Source organism: Tenrec ecaudatus, chromosome 9 (genome assembly GCF_050624435.1).
Source record: "Tenrec ecaudatus isolate mTenEca1 chromosome 9, mTenEca1.hap1, whole genome shotgun sequence".
NCBI lineage: Eukaryota > Metazoa > Chordata > Mammalia > Afrosoricida > Tenrecidae > Tenrec > Tenrec ecaudatus.
Genome location: NC_134538.1, coordinates 20,362,464 through 20,381,476, shown reverse-complemented (window position 1 = coordinate 20,381,476; position 19,013 = coordinate 20,362,464). Strand labels below are relative to the sequence as shown.

General features: G+C 44.3%; 1 pseudogene; it reads right to left on the bottom strand.

The window, feature by feature from the left end:
- Window positions 1-255: 255 nt before the first annotated feature.
- Window positions 256-16,464, bottom strand: LOC142457156 (targeting protein for Xklp2 pseudogene; annotated as a pseudogene).
- Between the last annotated feature and the right edge of the window lie 2,549 nt (window positions 16,465-19,013).

Genomic DNA, 19,013 nt, shown 5'->3' with positions numbered 1-19,013 from the left:
AGTGAAATTTAGTTTTTTAAAAATAGGACAAATTCTATTGTGACTCCGTTCTAGTCAGAGACTGCAAATTCTATTACAGCCAAGGCAGGCTTTAAGGAACCCATGAAACAGTCAGTCCTAGATAAGTGAGCACTGTCAGGCCAGAGTAGGTAACAATGTCTTTGCCACGCCCATGCCCTTGGCAGTGAACAAAGGCTCTTGGCAGAAGTGCAGAGCAGCTCCTGGTCCCAGGTGGCACCTCACTCCCCGCTGAGCTTACCAGTGGAGTTGGGCAGAGGACTTGGGAGATACGGGCATGGTCAGAGCCTGGTCACTTGACTTGACCTCCACAGCCTGATAGTTGCCTATAGATTGCGGCCTTGTGGTACACTCCTTCCATAGCTCGGCCAGCTCCTCTCGCTGCCACAACTCCTCTAAGCACTGGGCATTTTGGGCTTCCAGCTCAGCAATTTTCCTTTCCAGCTCCCAGTGCTCCTGGGCTCTCTTCTCTGTGGCCAGCTGAAAAGGTTCCAGGACAGCTGTGTTTTTCTTCTCTTGCTCAGCAATAAAGGGCTCCTGGGAGACGGTGGTGTTTGGTCGGGCCTGGAAGCAAGCTGCTTCCTTCTGCTGTTTTAGTTCTTCCTCCAGCTTGTGCTTCCTAGCCTGCATCCTCATAGCCCCCCTTCTATCAGTCTCGAAGCAGAAAGGCTCAATCTGGGTCGCTGCTTTCGCCTTCTTCTCTGGCAGGTCCATGCTGTCAAAATGGGGCAGAGGACATGCTTTGAACTCGGGCACCTTCCACGTCTGCAGTTTCTATTTTCCTCTCCTTCTGCAGCTGGCGCTCCTTGTCCTGAGAGTCAAAGGAGAAAGGGCACACTTTGACAGTTCTTGCTCCTGGAATCTGGGCCTTGAAAGGCCTTCCATAATATGGCCCCGGTTGAGCCTTTATCACCACCGCCTCCTCCTCTTCCTCTTCTTCTTTGGTGAGCACTCGAACTCTGCTCTTCAGAGAGAAGGCAGGGGACTTAGGGATGGTAAGCGGAAGTTCCTTCTTTTCAGGCACACCCACAACCTCTTGCAGAATCTTGGTAGGGCAGGGTCTAGAATGAAACTCAAAGTGCCCTTCCTCTGATTTCTTCCTGGGCTCTCGTTCCGGAATTCTTTTCTTCATTACCAAATCAACCCCGATGGAGTGAGTGGGTGGCTTCATAGGTGGTTTCGTGGGCAACATGGGCCCATCTTCAGGAATTCTGGGATCAAGCTCCTGGGCTCTGAATGTGCATTGCTGCATTTTCTGTAGCAGCTCAGCCTCCTGGTCTGTTGAACTTCCGTAGACCACCGGCTCCGTGTGCTGTTTGGTTTGTAGCATGGGAGAATGTGGGTCTCTGCAGATCTTGACCTCTGAAGATGTGAATGGTAACAGGTTCATTTCATTATTCTTGCTCCTCGAGCGATATCTGTCCGGGGTTTGTTTATGGAAGGCTTCAATCTGCTGTGCAAGGGGCACATATGTAGAAGTTGCTTCTTTGAATGTTCTTTCCTTTCCTTGGGACAGGTTGAAAGGCTTGATAATAGTGAATCCCTTAGTCACTCAGGCAGAAGAGGGAGGATACTTCCGCAGTTCAGCTGTGAAGTTCACTTCCTTGTACTCCTGACTCTTGGGTGATTTGATTCTCTCATAGGTGCAGAAGTCAAAGTCCAGAGACTTGGTTACCTGGCTGGCTGACTTCTTCCCAGGTTGGCCTGCTGCTTCAGGAGTAAAGTTCTAGAATTCTTCAACTTATTTTTGCACTCCCACACCTTCCTGCTGCATTTTCATTCGCTTTTCCAATTCTTGCTCCTCGGTGCTTTCTAGAACCTTCTGCCTGACAGGAAGCGTACACGGCACAATGAGTCCGCTCTTGGCTCTCTCTGGAGTCACTGGCTGAGCACGACTGTCTTCCACTGGCTTCTTGTTGTTGCTAGAAGCTTTCATTTGTTCAGAGGGTGGAATTTCAGTTGCGATGACAGAAGTGGCACACCGCTTGGCATTCAGATTGACACAATGCTTCTGTTCCATATCCTTCTGAGCAGAGAGCTAGGGAGATCTCTTCTGAGGATGGGCCTGGGTAAAAATATAAACAAGGAGTAGGGGAAAAGTGCCACCATCACTATTTTAAAAGCCAGCGAAGACGTCTTTGTCATAGACCCAGCAAGAGATTTTGCACCTAGAACAGACACTGGTCCGGTCTAGAGGGAGTTCAGCAGAAGCAACAGACCCGGGCTCACCTTTCAGCTGAAGAGGCGGACAGAGTCTTGGGGAGAGCCACCGCTGTTGTGGGACATCACCTCAGCAAAGCCATTTTGTACTTAAAAGTCATACAAGAAGTGGGGTGGGTAGGGGAGGGTATTGTTTATATCTCCACGGGGTAAATGAGACCAGTGTCGCAAGGTGTGAATGCAATATCCCGGCGTGGAGTAGGGAACCAGTGGAGAGGTCTGGGCGGCTGGCCCCAGCAATAAAAATGAAGTGGATTTCTGCCCCTCATCCGAGAAGAATTTGTATCAAAGGATGACATTGATTCTGCGGCTCCAGGAGATGGACATATCTGATCAGAGCACATGATAGCAAATGAAGGGGGAGGAGGAGAGAGTGGAACTCAGCCTGGCCCACCAGGCTGTGAGGATGATGTTCCTGATTAGAGCAGTAGTCCACAAAGAGAACAGCATGGCTGGCCCCACTATGAGACATGATGCCCCATAGTGACCAAGGGCGATACAGGGGACAGCACCGGAGACACAGTGTTAGATTTGCACCTGACCTCTTCCCACCACGCCAAAGCAAAGCACTGGGGGAGTGCAGCGGAACAGCAAGGGAATGGAGTGGCAAGGTCCCCAGGGAATGCTGAAAGTGGACTTTGGGGCCAGGGCGTGGTACCCCGACAAACTGGACTGGAAAACACTCCTAAGGTCCAACAAACGAACCTTGAACTAAATACAAGCTTTTCTTTCGTGATGTGTTTTGTTCTTTGCCAGTGGTTTGTTGTGGCTGTTTTGTTGTATACAGTTGCTTTGTGTTCCTCTGTCTTGTTTTTGTGCATGTTATTGTCTCCACAGATCTGTCTAAATAAAACAGGCTGGATGAACTATCTGGAGGAAAAACAACGGGACCGACGGTTCCGGGCGGACTTGGGATAGGGGGAAGTGGTGGGGGGCGGGTAAGGAAGTGGAGTTAACAAACACAGGGACAAGGGAACAACATGGGAGCCAAAATGGTTGTGAGGGAGGAGTGGCTGGCCTGGTAGGGAATGATCAAGGGTAAGGTTACTTAAAGAAGAGGTATAACTGTAACCCAAGTGGGGACGGATCATGGTAGTAGGGCATGAAGAAAGTCAAGGGAGATGGAGGAAAGAGCTCAGAGTCAAAGGGCATATATAGAGGTCTAGACAAAGACATGTACATGCAAATATATATATATATATGGATGGGGAAATAGATCTCTGTGTCTAACTTTTTAGGTTTAGTATTAAGGTGGCAGAAGGACCTTGGGCATCTCCTCAAGCCCTCCTCAAAGCATGAATACTTTCTTTAATTAAATTGGCACTCTACGATGCTCACCCTCCCAACACAACTGCTGAAGCCAAAGCGGGTGAACAAATAAATGTGGTGAAGAAAGCTGATGGTGCCAGGCTATCAAAAGAGATAGTGTCTGGGGTCTTAAAGGCTTGAAGATAAACAAGCAGCCATCTAGCTCAGAAGCAACAAAGCCCACATGGAAGAACACACCAGCCTGTGTGATCACTTGGTCCCGAAGGGATCAGTTATCAGGCATCAAAAAACAAAAAATCATATCATTGGCTGCACACCTCCATGATATGATCGCCGAAGACAAACCGGTGCATAAGAAAATGTGGCGAAGAAAGGTGATGGTGCCCGGCTATCAAAAGAGATAGTGTCTGGGGTCTTAAAGGCTTGACGGTGAACAAGCGGTCATCTAGCTCAGAAGCAATAAAGTCCACATGGAATAAGCACACCTGCCTGTGTGATCATGAGCTGCCAAAAGGACCAGGCATAAGGCATCTTACAAAAAAAGTATATATATATATACACACACACACACATACCATAGTGAATGAAGGGGGAAGTGCAGAGTGGAGACCCAAAACCCATTTGTCGGCCACTAGAGATCACCTCATAGAGGGGTTTAGGAGTGGAGATGGGTCAGTCAAGGTGCGATGTAGTACCGATGAAGAACACAGCTTTCCCTCAGATCCAGGATATTTCCTTCCCCCAACTACCATGATCGAATTCTACCTTGCGGGACTGGGTGGGGCAGAAATTGTGCCCTGGTGCATGTGGGAGCTGGAAGCACAGGGAGTCCGGGGTGGATGATGCTCAGGACCAGGGGTGTGAAGGGCAATAATGGTAGAGTAGAGGGTGAGTGGGTTGGAAAGGGGAGATTGATTACAAAGATCCACATGTGACCTCCTCTCTGGGAGACAGACAGCAGAGAAAGCGGGAAAGGGAGACTCCGGATAGGGCAAGATATGACAAAATAACAATCTATAAATTATCAAGGGCTCGTGAGGGAGGGAGGAGTGGGGAGGGAGGGAAAAAAAAGAGGACCTGATGCAAAGGGCTTAAGTGGAGAGCAAATGCTTTGAAAATGATTAGGGCAAAGAATGTATGGATGTGCTTTATACAATTGATGTATGTATATGTATGGATTGTGATAAGAGTTGTATGAGTCCCTAATAAAATGTAAAAAATAAGAAAAGAATGATGGCAATATATGTATTAATATGTCTGATACAATTGATGTATGGATTGTAACAAGAATTGTAAGAGCCCCCAATAAAATTATCTTAAAATAAAAAAAATTTAAAAGTGGAGTGGAATACTTCCTATAATTGGCTCAAATGCTGAGGAAAATCAAAACTTAGTAACATTTGTTGAACCACAAAGAGGCTAGAGGACGTAAGGACCAGAAACTTACAGATAAGTTCCCCAGAATGCTCAGGACATTGTGATCAGAAACTTACAGATAAAGATCCCTAAATATTCCAGAGGGGCCAGTCCTTGGGTATGGCATGATGACTGGTGAAGTAGATGGTAGTGAAGTGTAAGCTCTCAGTAGCTGCCACACAGACTCAAGCACTGATGGTGACGATGGCCCAGGGCCAGGCAGTGCTTTGTTTGGATGCACAGAGGCCACTCGATGGCAACTAACAACAACAATGCAAACTGAAACAAACTTAATTGATCTGGCTGTTTGCATCAGGGACAACTCAAAATAGCATCACTTAAAAATAGACATCTTGATAATACGAACGTGTTTACATTCAGAGCATTAACCATGAACCAGTGCTGAACTAGAAAAAGAAAACAGACTCGGGGAAAAGCACTGCCAGGTCATAGTTGGCTCCAGGTGGGACACTTCTGTGTGAGAGGACAGAGTGTCAGATATGAACATCATTCTGCTCTGACATGTTACTCATCCTGAACCAGACCCATCTGACTTCGACCTGAAACCCTCAGAGTGTCCTACTTGTAGTAAGCCACTGAGATCTCCACAGTGAGTCTGGTATTTCAGAAGCAGGTCAACAGAACTGTACTCTAACTTTCATCTAGTATTCCAGCGCTGAACGGTTTTCACCACCCAGAGCCTCCAGCTGCACTCAGTGACTTTAGGAAAGTTTCCCAGGTTTCTTGAGATTCATCAAACACTAGTGTTTGAAATTTCAGGTGGTGTCATTTCTCTATCATATAAGACAGGCTACTGCATGAGACAATAGTTTCTCCTGTTACAATTGTTTGCTTCATAGATATCACTTGTAGAAGAGCAGGAGCCATAAAAATGGAAGAAATCCTTTGTAAGAAACTGAGATGGAGAAGCATCCCCACACCACGACAGGAAACCATGCCTGAAACTGTCTATCTGCACCTGCTCTTAGGTTGTATCCTGTGATCTGTGGGTCCTGAGCACCCCGTGAGGGCCCACTTCATCTCGTGCTCACTTCCACAGAATTCTGGCAGCACTAGTTCCCACACAGAAATCTACTACATATTAAGTATCCAGCATCAATGCCATCATCCAAAGTTATCAAGGGTTCTTTGCTTTTTCTAACATATGGTCACACTTTTCCAGGTGAATACCATTGAAACTGCGGTGGCTTCTGTCAGGGGCCCTCATTCCTCAAGGTGACAGCTCTATAATTAGCACTCTAAAGAGATCTTCCACAGTAGACTCCCCAAATGCAATATGCTATTTAATTTAATTATGGGGACAAGTAAAATGAACTATTGAAAGACTTCACTTTTTAGTCTTTTTAAGTGGGTGCACTGGAAAATAACCAAGTCCCTGCACAGTGGAAGATTTACCCACCTTGTCGATCAGGGCGCAGACAGGGCTCCGGGATAGGGGCCATCAGGGAGAGTGGCAGCTGCTCTAATCTCTCCCTCTCTCTTTCTGCCTCTCCTCTGTCCTCCCTCCTCTCTCATCTACCCCAGCCCCTCACCCCTCCATCCCCATCTTTCCAGGGAGATCTGATCAAATCATTCCCACTTTGAAGGATTAAAATGTGAGGTCTCTATGAAAGCGTGGACACCTCAAGCCAGTTATCCCTGTGAGAACTTTTCCAACACTTCGTGCTTAAAACCCCAAAGGTGAGAAGGATGGTGAGGTCCCACTTTCATGGTCTGTATTCCTACTGAAAATCAAGATCCAGTGAGCTTTAGCCCTTCTGCTCCACAACCACAAGAGGTTTTTGTCTGCCCTGAGCTCGCCTTAGGACACCTGCGTTACCTTTTTCCAGGTGCAGGGTCCCAGTGAAACAACCCACCTGAAGCTGCGAAGTTCCTGCCTGCCAAGGGAGGGGCTCCAAGGAGGCTGCAGCTAGGGCTCAGAGGAAGCACAATAATTAATACCAGAGAAGCAGCAAGGAGACCTACTCCCTATATGTGCACAAGGTGCTCAAGCAGGTCCACAGGGACACCAGCATCTCTTCCAGGGAGATGTGCATCATGAACTCGTTGATCAATGACACCCTCGGGCATATGGGCCGCAAGGCATCTCAACTGGCACTTTCCAAGCAGCGCTGAAACATCACGGCGGGGGGCATCTAGGCGACCTTGCGCCTGCTGTTGCCTGAACAGCTGGCCAAGCGGGCCATGGCCGAAGGCACCAAGGCTGCCGCCCACTACACCAGCTCCAAGGAAATTGTCCTTCAGCCTCACATGCGCAAAACCCAAGACCCTTTTCAGGTCCACATCTGTTGTCTTCCCAAAGAAAGGGATTGAACACATTGGCACTACCTCCTTTGGGGTTTATTTGGTTTGGTTTGGTTGAATCTTTCATGTATAGTTTATTTCGTTAGATAGTTTTCATGATGGAAATCTTCTTTCCTTTTTGAACACTTTATGGTCCATTAAAGACACAAATCCCACACATTCCCACAATTCTGTACTTCAATCATCTCAAAAAGAACTGCCACATTATCTCAACTGATTTCACCACATTGTGTATTTCCTCACCACGATTAAATTGCCTTTAAAATGGCTTGTGTAGTCACCTTCAGTTCTAGTGCTCAGTCCCCTCCATCCTCCCAACTCCACCAGCCCCCCGGCTCCACCCCACGCAGACATCCTAAAAAACCCTCGCATCTTATTTCATCTCTAGAATCCACTCCTTCTGTGCTTGACAAACCGGCAATAGTGGAAACAATAAAAAATAGAAAGGAATTGAAGTGGGAATGATGTTAAAAACCATAATAATATAGAGATAAAAATATAAACAAGGAGTAAGAAAAACGTGCCACTATCAATATTTTAAAAGCCAGGGAATATGTCTTTGTCATGGACCCAGCAAGAGATCCTTGCACCTAGGAGAGTCTCTTGTCTGGTCTAGAGGGAGTTCAGCAGTAGCAACAGACTCAGGGCTTACCTTTGACCTGGAGAAGTGCAAGGAGTCTCGGGGGGGAGGCACTGCTATGTGAAAGGAACAGGGGAGGGGAATCAGGAGACCTGCAAAGCGAAGAATCTGGAAACCCCAAAGCCTGGCCGGTATCCCCCTTTCTCCAACAGGGACTCCCACCGTGAACCCTAACCAATCCTAAAGTGGTGAAATAGATTCTGCCTCTAGGGACACCCGCCTATTCTCACCAAGAGAAGCAGGGTCACCCAGCCCACATGCAGGTCCAGGAGCCCAGCGCCTCTCACCTGGGAGCGCCGGCAACAGGGTGCTCAGGGTGTGGGTGCTTCTCTGGCACCTGGAGCAGAGCATGGTCCAGTGGCATCCTCGCAATCAGTTGCAGTTCCCTCTAAGAAGCTGCCACTTCTGGCCCTGTCTGAGTTTGACAGGAGTGGGAGGAGCTGGCGTGGTCAGGGAAGAGTAGGGTCTCTGCCTTCATTCCTCTCAAGACAGCTCTTGCCCCGCCAACTTCTGCTGAGGCACCAATACAGGTGCATCGAGAGGGGGTGGGAGGGTCTGGGGGAGGATTCAGGGAGAGGAGGTCCCTGCCAAAGCGTCACCAGGTGTGGCTTAGGCAGCAGCTGCAAAGATTCAGATAACAATGGCCTAAGGCATCAGTATTTGCCCCCATGCAGAGAGCGTGCCTGGGTGACATGGGTGCAATAGAACCATGTACATCGATGTGTAAGCCTGTGATCAGATTCCCCGCATGTGCATCCTCCTAACTCGAAACACTCAACCATCCAATCCTGTCAAGGGGTTAATGGGGCTGCAGCAAGAACTAAGAATTCTAGCTTAGCCTCTGCGGGGAAGGACCATTCTGCGACCTACAGCACTGTCATGTATGACAGATTTTTAGGAACAGACAAGTACCCAGTGTTTCTGTCTAGGTAAATTACCTGTCAGTTTAACAAAATGTAAAAATAAAACTTAAGCAGGAGCACTGAAAAGGGAGTAGAGGAAGGTGGGCGGGAGAAAGGTTGTTAACCTTGCCTGTCCTTAGAGTAGGAATTTGTACTATCCTCTTGTTTGATTGTGCCGTGAAATTTTGGGGACAGTTAAACATGCAAGTTAAGTTATTTGATGATGCTTATCATGATCTATGCACTCTGCTAATTTAATTTATCACTCACTCGAGGTTCTATCAGTCCAAGGGGTCAAGTATATGCGCAGTGTTTGGGGAGACTTCTCCAAGTTGAGTGGTCTGAAATTTAAATTTGCTTCCTGCAAGTAATTCTTTGCTGCCGGAACTCTCAGAACAAGTGTTTATGGGGAAGATCAAACTGAAGTATTTCCCGATTAACTTGCATCCGTAAGGATTGTGCTTCTTTTATGATTGTTATACTTGGGAATTCCTTTATGAAAGTTCAAGTGAGATTCCAAAGTTGCAGGCTGAAAAATGAAGACAGGAGAATTTTAACACTGTGTTACATTTCCCAAGATGGTCAGATAGTTCCCCAGACTGTACAGAAACTGTCACCTGACTTTACCAGGAATCAACAAGTCACTTATCAGCAAATATGTACTGAATTAAACCGATTTATGTTCCCAGTCCTGATGTAGCTACCTTATCCTTAAATCTCTGGAAATGTAGCCTAGATTTTGCAACTAAAGGGAAATTTCTGTGGAAATACCTGCTGTATTAGACTGGGTAAACTAGAGAAATAAATCCAGGGACACTGAAATATGTGTAGGAAAGAGTTTTATATCAAAGACTAATAGAGAACAAGAAAACATTACAGCCCAGTCCAGATCAAGTCTAAAAGTCCGATATTAGGCCATATGTCCGATACTAGTCCATCATTTCCCCTTCAGACTCACACGGCACATGCAATGATAACGAATGCATGAAGACCCTAGGCCAGTGGGTGAAAGTCTTGTGTATTCAAAGGAGGTAGAAGCATCTTAGTGCTGGCGTGGGTCTCCATGGGGCTCTTCCAGCTTTCTGAGTGACTCAACAGCAGGAAGGTGAAACAGAGAGGGTAGCCCAGCTCCAGGGAGAAAGAGTAGAAGTTCCCAAAATCCTCAGGAGAAGGTCATGCCCACCAGGAGACATCATCAGGCTGTGACCTGATTGACAGGCTACCCTCCACCCTTAGACTTAGTCACCAAGTTGAAATTATGTAGCTACTACACCTGCTTTCATGTAAGGTTTTCTGTTTCCATGGATAAATCTTTAATTTTCCCCTCCCCCCCAGCAAAAAAACCCATCGTCATCGAGTCAATGCAGACTCAGAGTGACACTATAGGACAGGGTAGAGCTTCCGTGGTGACTTTCCCAGATGGTAAATCTTTGCTGGAGTAGAACGCTCCATCGTTCTCCTGTGGCGTGACAGGTGGTTCCAAACTGCTGGTCTTACAGCTAACGGCCCAACTTCTACCCAACACACACACAGGGTTTTGCTCATACATTGTAGAAGCACCCACATGGTACATGGAAGTAGAGTCCAAAAGGTCCCCTCAGTTGTACAAGCTACTTTCCATTGGGTTGCTATCCTAAAGTCAGTGATGGATCAGCAGAATGAGATGTGCCCAGCCACCACGACCAAGTGCTCCAAAAGGAGTCCCATTAGAAGGTCCTGGATAGAGTGGGAGGAAAATGTGGACCCAAACTCAAACTCACAAAAGAGACACTCAAGTCAATGGCCTTTAGTCACTTTCATGTTTGGAACTGAACTCGCCCCCTGCTAGGATAACCAGTCATGTAAGTAACATCAAGGACAGGATTTAGGTGATGCGGAAGAATGGAAACAGGTAAGTCTTGGACAAAGTGAGGTCAGTGATAGTGTGTTGTTGTTGTTTTAGTGGCCCTCAAGTAAGTTCCTGCTCATAGAGAACCTATGTACAATAGGATGGAACACTGCCAAGTCCTGCTCCATCTCAGGGTGGTTTTTATGTTTGATCCCATTGCTGCAGCCAATGAGCCAGTCCTTCACAAAGGCCTTCCCGTTTTCAGTTGCCCTTTTACTTTACCTAACATGATATGGTTTTCCCAGAATGGATCGCTCCTGATAACATATTCAAAGGCCATGATACAACATGTCACCATCCTCGCTTCTCGGGACATTTGTATGTGAGATCAAAGCTATTGTTAGTCTTGTTAATTCCCGTACAAAATTGCTTGAAACAGTGGATGGTGATAAGAGATGTAAAAGCCCCCAATACAAGTATTTAATAAAATAAATAAAATTCCATGAGACACATCCAGACTAACTGTAAGACTTTTAAAGGTGCAGATTCTGGCAGCTATGAATAAATACCATTTTACTGTATAAAATAAATACCATTTTACTGTATAATAAATGTAATAAATACATTTCCTATGAACAAATACCAGTTTATTGTATTGTTATTTAAGTTCCCAATATTTTAAAGAACTTCTTCAAGTAGCTCCATTATCAATATTGGTCTACAGTTTTCTTGAAGTATCCTTATATTACTGGTCTCATAGAATGTGTTATTAAGTGTTCTCTTACAACCATTGTTACATGTATACCCAATTAACTCAAACTTAAATAACAATGCAGTAAAACACCAGGTTTTTAGAAAAAAGTGCTCTTGTGTTGAGGGAGGGCTGGTGCAGAGGCCCAAAGTCCATCGAGTTTCTCAATGTATGGCCATATCAATATATGTACAAAGGGCAGTGCCTCTATTTTATGAATTAATATATTTATATACGTACACGCCTATGTTTATACCTCTATCCATAGCTTTGCTTCCTAGATGTTTTCTCTATTTCCTTTTACTTTTCTAGTGTCCCACCACCACACTCACCCCTTTTCTGCCTCTTAGTAATGCCTCTCAGCAAAATTGCTATTGTCCTAACACCCCCAGGATCTCATTTTTGAATTTAATTCTCGAGTTGATCCCTTATCTATGGAATTTTTTGATCACTGCTCGCTCTCCCTATCCCCTCCTCCCCAAAGGCCCTCCAGAACCATTGGTTCAGTTGCTTCCCATGTCTACATGGGTAGGCAAAACAACAAAAACCAAGACAAAACACAAAGAAAATGAAAGATTGAATAAAAATAGGGGGTGAAACTAGACAAGAAAACTTCAACCCCAAACAAAAAAGGATGCATAATCCTAGGTCCATCCACTGACCTTTATAACTATCTCCCCAACGGTCCTGGGGAGTGTCTAGAAACTGCTCCTCCTAGCCTGAAGTCTATTTTGGAGGCTCCTCAGGAGCTTTATGGCTTTCCTTGGCTCCCATTGCTGACCTGCTCTGTTCCCTCATTGCTTCACTCCACGGTTGAGGGGGTGGGCGTCAGCCCAGGCTCACTCTCCGCCATGTGTCCTTCTGTCAATATGTTCTCCAATGAGGGGACACCATGTCTCAAGCTGTGGCTGGCCCTACAGTCTTCTCTGTGTGCCCGGGCAGATTTTTGCAAATAATGGTGAATAAAAAATCTTACCACTTGTTGTTAATCCCATTCATTCAAATATCTCCAAATTAGAAGCACATAATTGAAAAGACATAATTAAGCTAAACAATCCTGTTTTTTTAAACTTTTTGTTTAATCTTTTTATTGGGGATCATAAGGCTCTTATCACAGTCTGTACATACATAAATTGAGCAAAGCACCCTTATACATTCGTTCCAAGTGGAAGGGAAATTATGAGAATGACGAGTGGAACAATCTTTATAATTAATTAATTTTCTTTGATTGGTAATTATGCGCTGCGACAATGGCATAGTACCCTCTTAGTATTCATAACTTACAAATGAGAAAAAAACAGACAGACAGAGAGAGAGAATATTTAAAATGTAATGGGTGGTTACCGTTGAACAATGAAGTTTGACAAGGGTTTATTTACTGACAAACACACCTTGTCTGATCATTGAGATGAACAGAAAAAAAGTGTCATCAAGTATTACATTTTATAATACAATAAACATGCAGATCACGATTCTAAGCTCTGGGTTTTGGGTGAGCTCTTATTTTATTTTAAATATTATACATTGTCGATTACTTCACTTGGTTTTGAATTCTCTCTGCATATATTTTAGGTTCTTGTTTGCTAATATTTTCATGTGTTCCCCTGTGTGCATGTGTGTCTGTCCGTGCAAGGTGTTCCTTGGGCTGCCAAGTGTTTCCTAAGAACATCTCCCACAGCAACTTCACCCAATCCACCTCGAGTTTATTCTGCCTTCATCTGGACCAGCGGTTTGCAACCTGTGGGTCACGACCCCTTTGGGGGTCGAACGGCCCTTTCGCTGGTGTCATATGATACATAAGAGTATCAAAATTACATTATGAAGTAGCAACAAAAATAATGTTATGGTTTGGGTCACCACAACATGAGGAACTCTCTTAAAGGGTCATGGCCTTAGGAAATTTGAGAAACCCTGATTTTCTGGACTCATCAAAGGATGGATATTCCAAATAAAGAAGGTACCTGGAGGATAAATTACATTGATTTAATAATGATGCTGAAGTATTTACAGGTGATTAACCTTTAATCAGTCTCTCACCTTCCCTCCTTTATTTCCCAGCTCCTGCTTAGGAAGTAGGTGAGCCTGGAGGCAGATAATTCAAGGTGCTGAAATTGGGGCAGATGTGGATTTCAGATCGGGCTGTGCTGTGTGGAAAGAGTGCATCATCCTTGCTTGGATGTTTTGTGCTTCCTGGAAGGTAAGAGTACCTGGAATCTGGACATGGGGACCTATTCCAGGCCAGATACCCTCAGCCAGTACGTAACCCAGGCTCAGGGAGGACATTGCCTTTTGCCTCCGGAAGCCCCTGGGGTAGAGCTCACAGATATGCAGCCTGTGCCAACATCCCGACTCTGAAACCTCCACTAAGGGCTTCTTGTTGCCGATTTGTCCACACCAGAGCCTCGCTTTCATTCCAGGGTATATGTAGAGATCCACACGCCCAGGGTGCCTGGTCACCATTTAGCTGATTTGACTCAGCACGGGGTTTGTGTACTGTTGTTATCACGGGTGACTCTTTGAGATCTTACTTCTCCATGAGTAGAGAGCCCCAATATTCTCTGAGAGGGAGTTCCTGGCAGTGGACCCACAGGGTGTCCCTGGGATTAACAACTTTACACTTAAGGGGTGAAGCTACAGCTCCTACTTGAAGTATGTCTTCTGACTTTAGTTGTTGGTTCACTGGAAACTCAAGTAGTCACAGACCCAAATATGTTAGGGTTAGAAGGGTGTATTAAATCTTCCTCTGTGCCCTTAAGTCTGAGGAAAAAGTCCAATGTTGAGAAAAATGGAGATCATGGTTCCAATATTAGTACTTTAAATTTGAGACCACCTCCATCTCTATTGACATGAGGGTCCCTGGGAAAGGAGGAATGGAGTGGGTTAAAGGTAGAATAACCATTAATGTATTTGTTTCATTAAACATGGTTTCGCTACATCTTTGAGGGAGAGACCAGGTGAAATTGCGATGTACAAATAAGTGAATAACTTCAATTGAGCTCTAGGCCACCTTGGTTATTGGGTAACACACCCCTGCATATGTCTAATAGCAGAGAAGACTCCTTGAGGGTAGGACACAGTAGAGTGGAGGACCACAAGAGTCCTGTGATAGACCTTGGTCATAATGCTTTCTGTCCTATTTAAACATTTATACATCACTTCATTTTGCCAAATTCCATGAACCATTTGTAAAAGTTAACTGAAAACAGAGGGTGTGTGAGTGTTACCTAATTTTGCATGTCTTCCTATCGCAGTGCCTTACATTTAGGTGAAATCTGGGAGAGAAGACAGGTCCACACACATAATTAGCAGCATGAGTTTTCGGTGTGCTAGGTTCGGTGCTTAGCTTAGGGTTTTAGTGTGCTAGAGGCAGAGTCTCAACTTAAGATCGGAATTTAGGTCCTGAGATTTATCAAAGTTCCTGGTTCAAGAACAAGAATCAAGGGATAGAAGTAGGAGTTAATTGTGATGATTTGAGATTCAGGGGTTGTTTGACAGATTAAAGGTCATTATGTTCAGAAGGTTTCTGCTTAACAGATTATCTTTGAGTTGACTAGGAGTGTATGTGTTAAATTCTAATGATATAGAGATACTGTTTAAGGATTCGAGTTTTCGGGGGTAGTTTCTGAATTTGAGATTTAGGTTCATAAAATTAGGATTTAGTTGATAGACTATAGTCCGGGTTATGACGCTGATTCAAAGAATTAGAATAAACAAATTAGGCTAGTTTTAGTGTGCATGGTCATTGGATTTTTTAGGCACATGTTAATATTGTTGAGGCATCAGGCGATGCTCAGGGTGATAGTAGGAGTTCTGGAGGATTAGTGGCTTTTCAGCTAGTCATCAGTGTGTTGTAAGGACACTCAGCATGTTCACATTATTTGGGAGATGGTGATTAGCAGTGAATGCGTAGGGATTGAAGTACAAGTTAATATCATGTGCGGAAATGTAGCCTACAACATTTTTCTGTTTATCAGCTACAGTATTTATGATATATTTAGAATCATTGATGCATAAGATCATCATTTTTTGTGGATCGAGGAAGTTTTCTTTCTTCTCTTGGGAGCCTTTTTTCTTCCTTAATAAAAACTATCTTGTTTTGGGATTTCCAGGCTCTTCCACCGCCTTGCTCTGCCTCTGCCCAGGACACAGCCAGGGCACGCTGTTGCCCTGAAGCTGCTGCAAGGGCTGTGGGGTCCAGCCTGTTGTTTCCACAGCAGCCGAGCCCCTGCCTCTGCCCCAGTAAGTGCGCCCTCAGCGTTCAGCCAACAGAAGCTCGCCCTGGGCCCTCTGCCCTGAGAGCCAGCCACCAGGAGAGCCCGCCACCCAGCGAACCCGCAGCCTGCATCTGGGCGAACCCACATCCCTGTGAGTCCACAGGCCGGCCAGAGAGCCCGCAGCCCTCAGCCAGTCCTGGGAGCCATTGTTGGAGCTGAGCTAAGGGAGGATATCAGCCTCCGGGGTGGCGCAGAGCAGCAGAAGAAAGACCAAGAAGAATGTTGGCTCGGGAAGAAGCAGAATTGTTGGAAGGCTGCCATGTATGACCTGTGAAGACGGAGCACTTTGTGTGATGTGACTCGTGGTCCAGGAAAGCGAGATCCCTGCTCTCATCGTGTGGTCAGTTTTTAATGTCATGTTCACAACTGCCACGCTGGAATCAACGTCCTTTAAAGTAGAACTCAAAGATGCCGACCGGACATGCCTGAGCACCTGAAGGAATGTGCTTACACTGCTAGGGTTTCTGTGAATCGCAACAACGTGCAGTCTCTGTTGGACACTGCAAACCAGTACCAGCTTCAGCCTGTGAAGAACATGCGTGTTGATTTTTTGAAAGAGCCAGTGGATGCTTCAAACGGTCTCTGTCTAAGCATTCTGGAAGCGCGTCTAGACAGACTGTCCTGAGTTGAAAGCCGCTGCAGACGCCTTTGTTCACCAGCTTTTCACTGACGTTTCCAAAACTGAGGAGTTTCTCCAAACTGATGCTCAGGGAGTGACTCACCTCCTCAACCAGGACGCCCTGACGGTGAGCGCAGAGGAGCAGGTTTATGATGCTGCCGTCAGGTGGCTGGAATCGCCAGCCTTTTGTGGTCCATGTCATTGTTACAGTCAGATTTCCTCTCATCTCACAGAATGTCTTAAGGAAAACTGTCCCAGCTGAACCACTCGTTCAAGACAGCCCTGAGTGCCTTAAGATGGTGATGAGTGGAATGCAGTATCCATCTACTGTCTCCTGAGGATCAGAAAGAACTGGCAGATGGAACAAGGCCGCGAAGACCACAGTCTTGTTGATATTTTAACCCAAAGTTGGAAAAAGGTGCATATGCGACTCGATCCTGAAGTGAGAATGTACCTTCAGAAATCTCACTTGATGCGTGTTTTGCTCTTTAAAATGACCTGTGTTGATAACTATTTTGTATATTCAACCACACGTTTTTGTTCTTCAAGTAGAACAGTTTAAATAACTGAAGAATTAACCCCGGATTTTCCAAAAGGCCTCATTCAATAAAGTATCTGTTATTTCCTGAAGCCAGCATTAATAGAATTCCATCACAATATTTGTTAAGTATTTATATTAAATGTGCCCACTCCTCCGTTATCTTTGTTATAATAATTTGTCTTGGAAATATTTGCCATTTAATTTTTTCATATTAATTATTTCTAATATAATAATTGCAGAAACAGATTTCATTCTAAATCATTTACTTGCCGTATCCAAAGTGAACATTAGTTTATAGGCTCATGTAAGTAGACTACTTATTAAACAGGATTGTGAAGTAATTATTTTTAAATTCCTGCCCTTGGCATTGTTCAGAAGTGTTGGAATGATATTAGCTGTTGTTCAATGAGACCCACCCATAGGTGCCCTATACCTGCCAGGAATGGTGGCTTTTCCTTGCTATTATTAAATCGATCTCCTTCAGAGAACATTTTCAGTAGTAACATGTAATTATCCAGATTTAACCCAATATTTATGAGCTAATAAACTTCTATACAAATATCGCTATATACTCCTTGCATTTCAGTGATAACAGGAGAAAATGTGTATTAATTACTGGCATAAAAAGTGATAGAAAAGAAAATCTTGAACTGTTTTTCTGAGTATTGTCAGGAAATGACCTCTTGGCTCTCTATTTTAAAGGTAAATCATACCATTCTTTGGAGGCCAGGGAAGAGCAAAGAACTTTTAATCCATGAAAGGAGGACAATTGACAACATTTTATAAGAACCATAAGGGAGGTGGTGGGCACATTTAATATAAATATTTAATGCATATTTTGATGGAACTCTAATAATGCTGGCTTCAGGGAATAACAGGCCTTTTGGAAAATCCAGGGTTATTTCTTCAGTTATTTAAAGTGTTCTACTTGAAGAACACAAACGCGTGGTTGAATACACAAAATCGTTATCAACACAGGTCATTTTAAAGAGCAAAACACGCATCAAGTGAGATTTCTGAAGGTACATTCTCACTTCAGGATCGAGTAGCATATCCCCCTTGAGTTTCAAATAGTCACTGAGAAATGTAATTAAAAAATAACAAGTCTTCTTTTTTTCACAATCTTTTGGAAGACTATTTTATGATCCTGAGGGAAGGAGGTGGGGGGAAGTATGTTGTGCAGAAATTGTATTAACCATTGTGCATTTCAAGAAAGGTTCAGCATTGCCATTGGGTGTTCTAATTGGAAAATCCTCCTCTAGAGATGATAGACAATTTCTTGTGCTCCTCATTTTAGGTGGGATTCCACTTTGGGCTTGATATCTCTGCATAACATAGGCGATGGGTTCCGTGGTCCTTTGTGCTCACTGTAGTTTGACAAAATGGCAGGCCATTCTTAGGCCTGGCACACTAGATAGATTTTTATACAGAAAACCTAGTTTTTTGGGTATTTTCCACTCTTACCATACGTATATATGTTTGGGATATATTTCTTCAAATTATTATATTGAGGTGGGCATTTCTCAACCTAGTGACAGTCACATGTGAGACAACTTCCAATTCGGTTTCAGACCAATGCCTCTATCCTTTTGTGGGAATTTTATTACATACCCTGAAGTCTTTAAAGAGTCCTGTGTACATTTTCTATTTACTATACATTTTATAATGAATGTTGGAATTTGAGTCTGAACATGGCAAAGGTAATTTTCTTTTTTGTATTATTCAAACTAGAACCAACAACTCTGTTTTTTCAATAGAATGTGAACACATGGTCTCTTAATAAACACTTTCATAACAAATAGTGTGATAGACAACATTTTTCACCTGTTGAAATTTACTATGTGTTTCATTTTGCATAAGCATGACTATAAATGTAAGACAGGTGTTACAGTACTCAAGAAAAAAAATGAAAATAATGAAGTCATCATTATGAATGTCACAGAAAGCATGTACTCCCTTCGTTTGGTGCTCTTAGCTCAGAAACGGTTCACAGAGGTTACTGCTTCTCAGCTGAGATTAGATGGAAGATAGGATAGAGAGAGAAAAACCCTTGCTTACAGTTAAACCTTATGCATGTCAATGAAAAGCTTTTGTAAACTGTGTTTCTCTATATATTTGTAAGTGATGGTGTAGCAATCCCTGGTGACACAAAGTTCAAGATCATGAATGCTATTTGCAAGGTGAGCAGTTACCACCCATCAGCTGTCCTT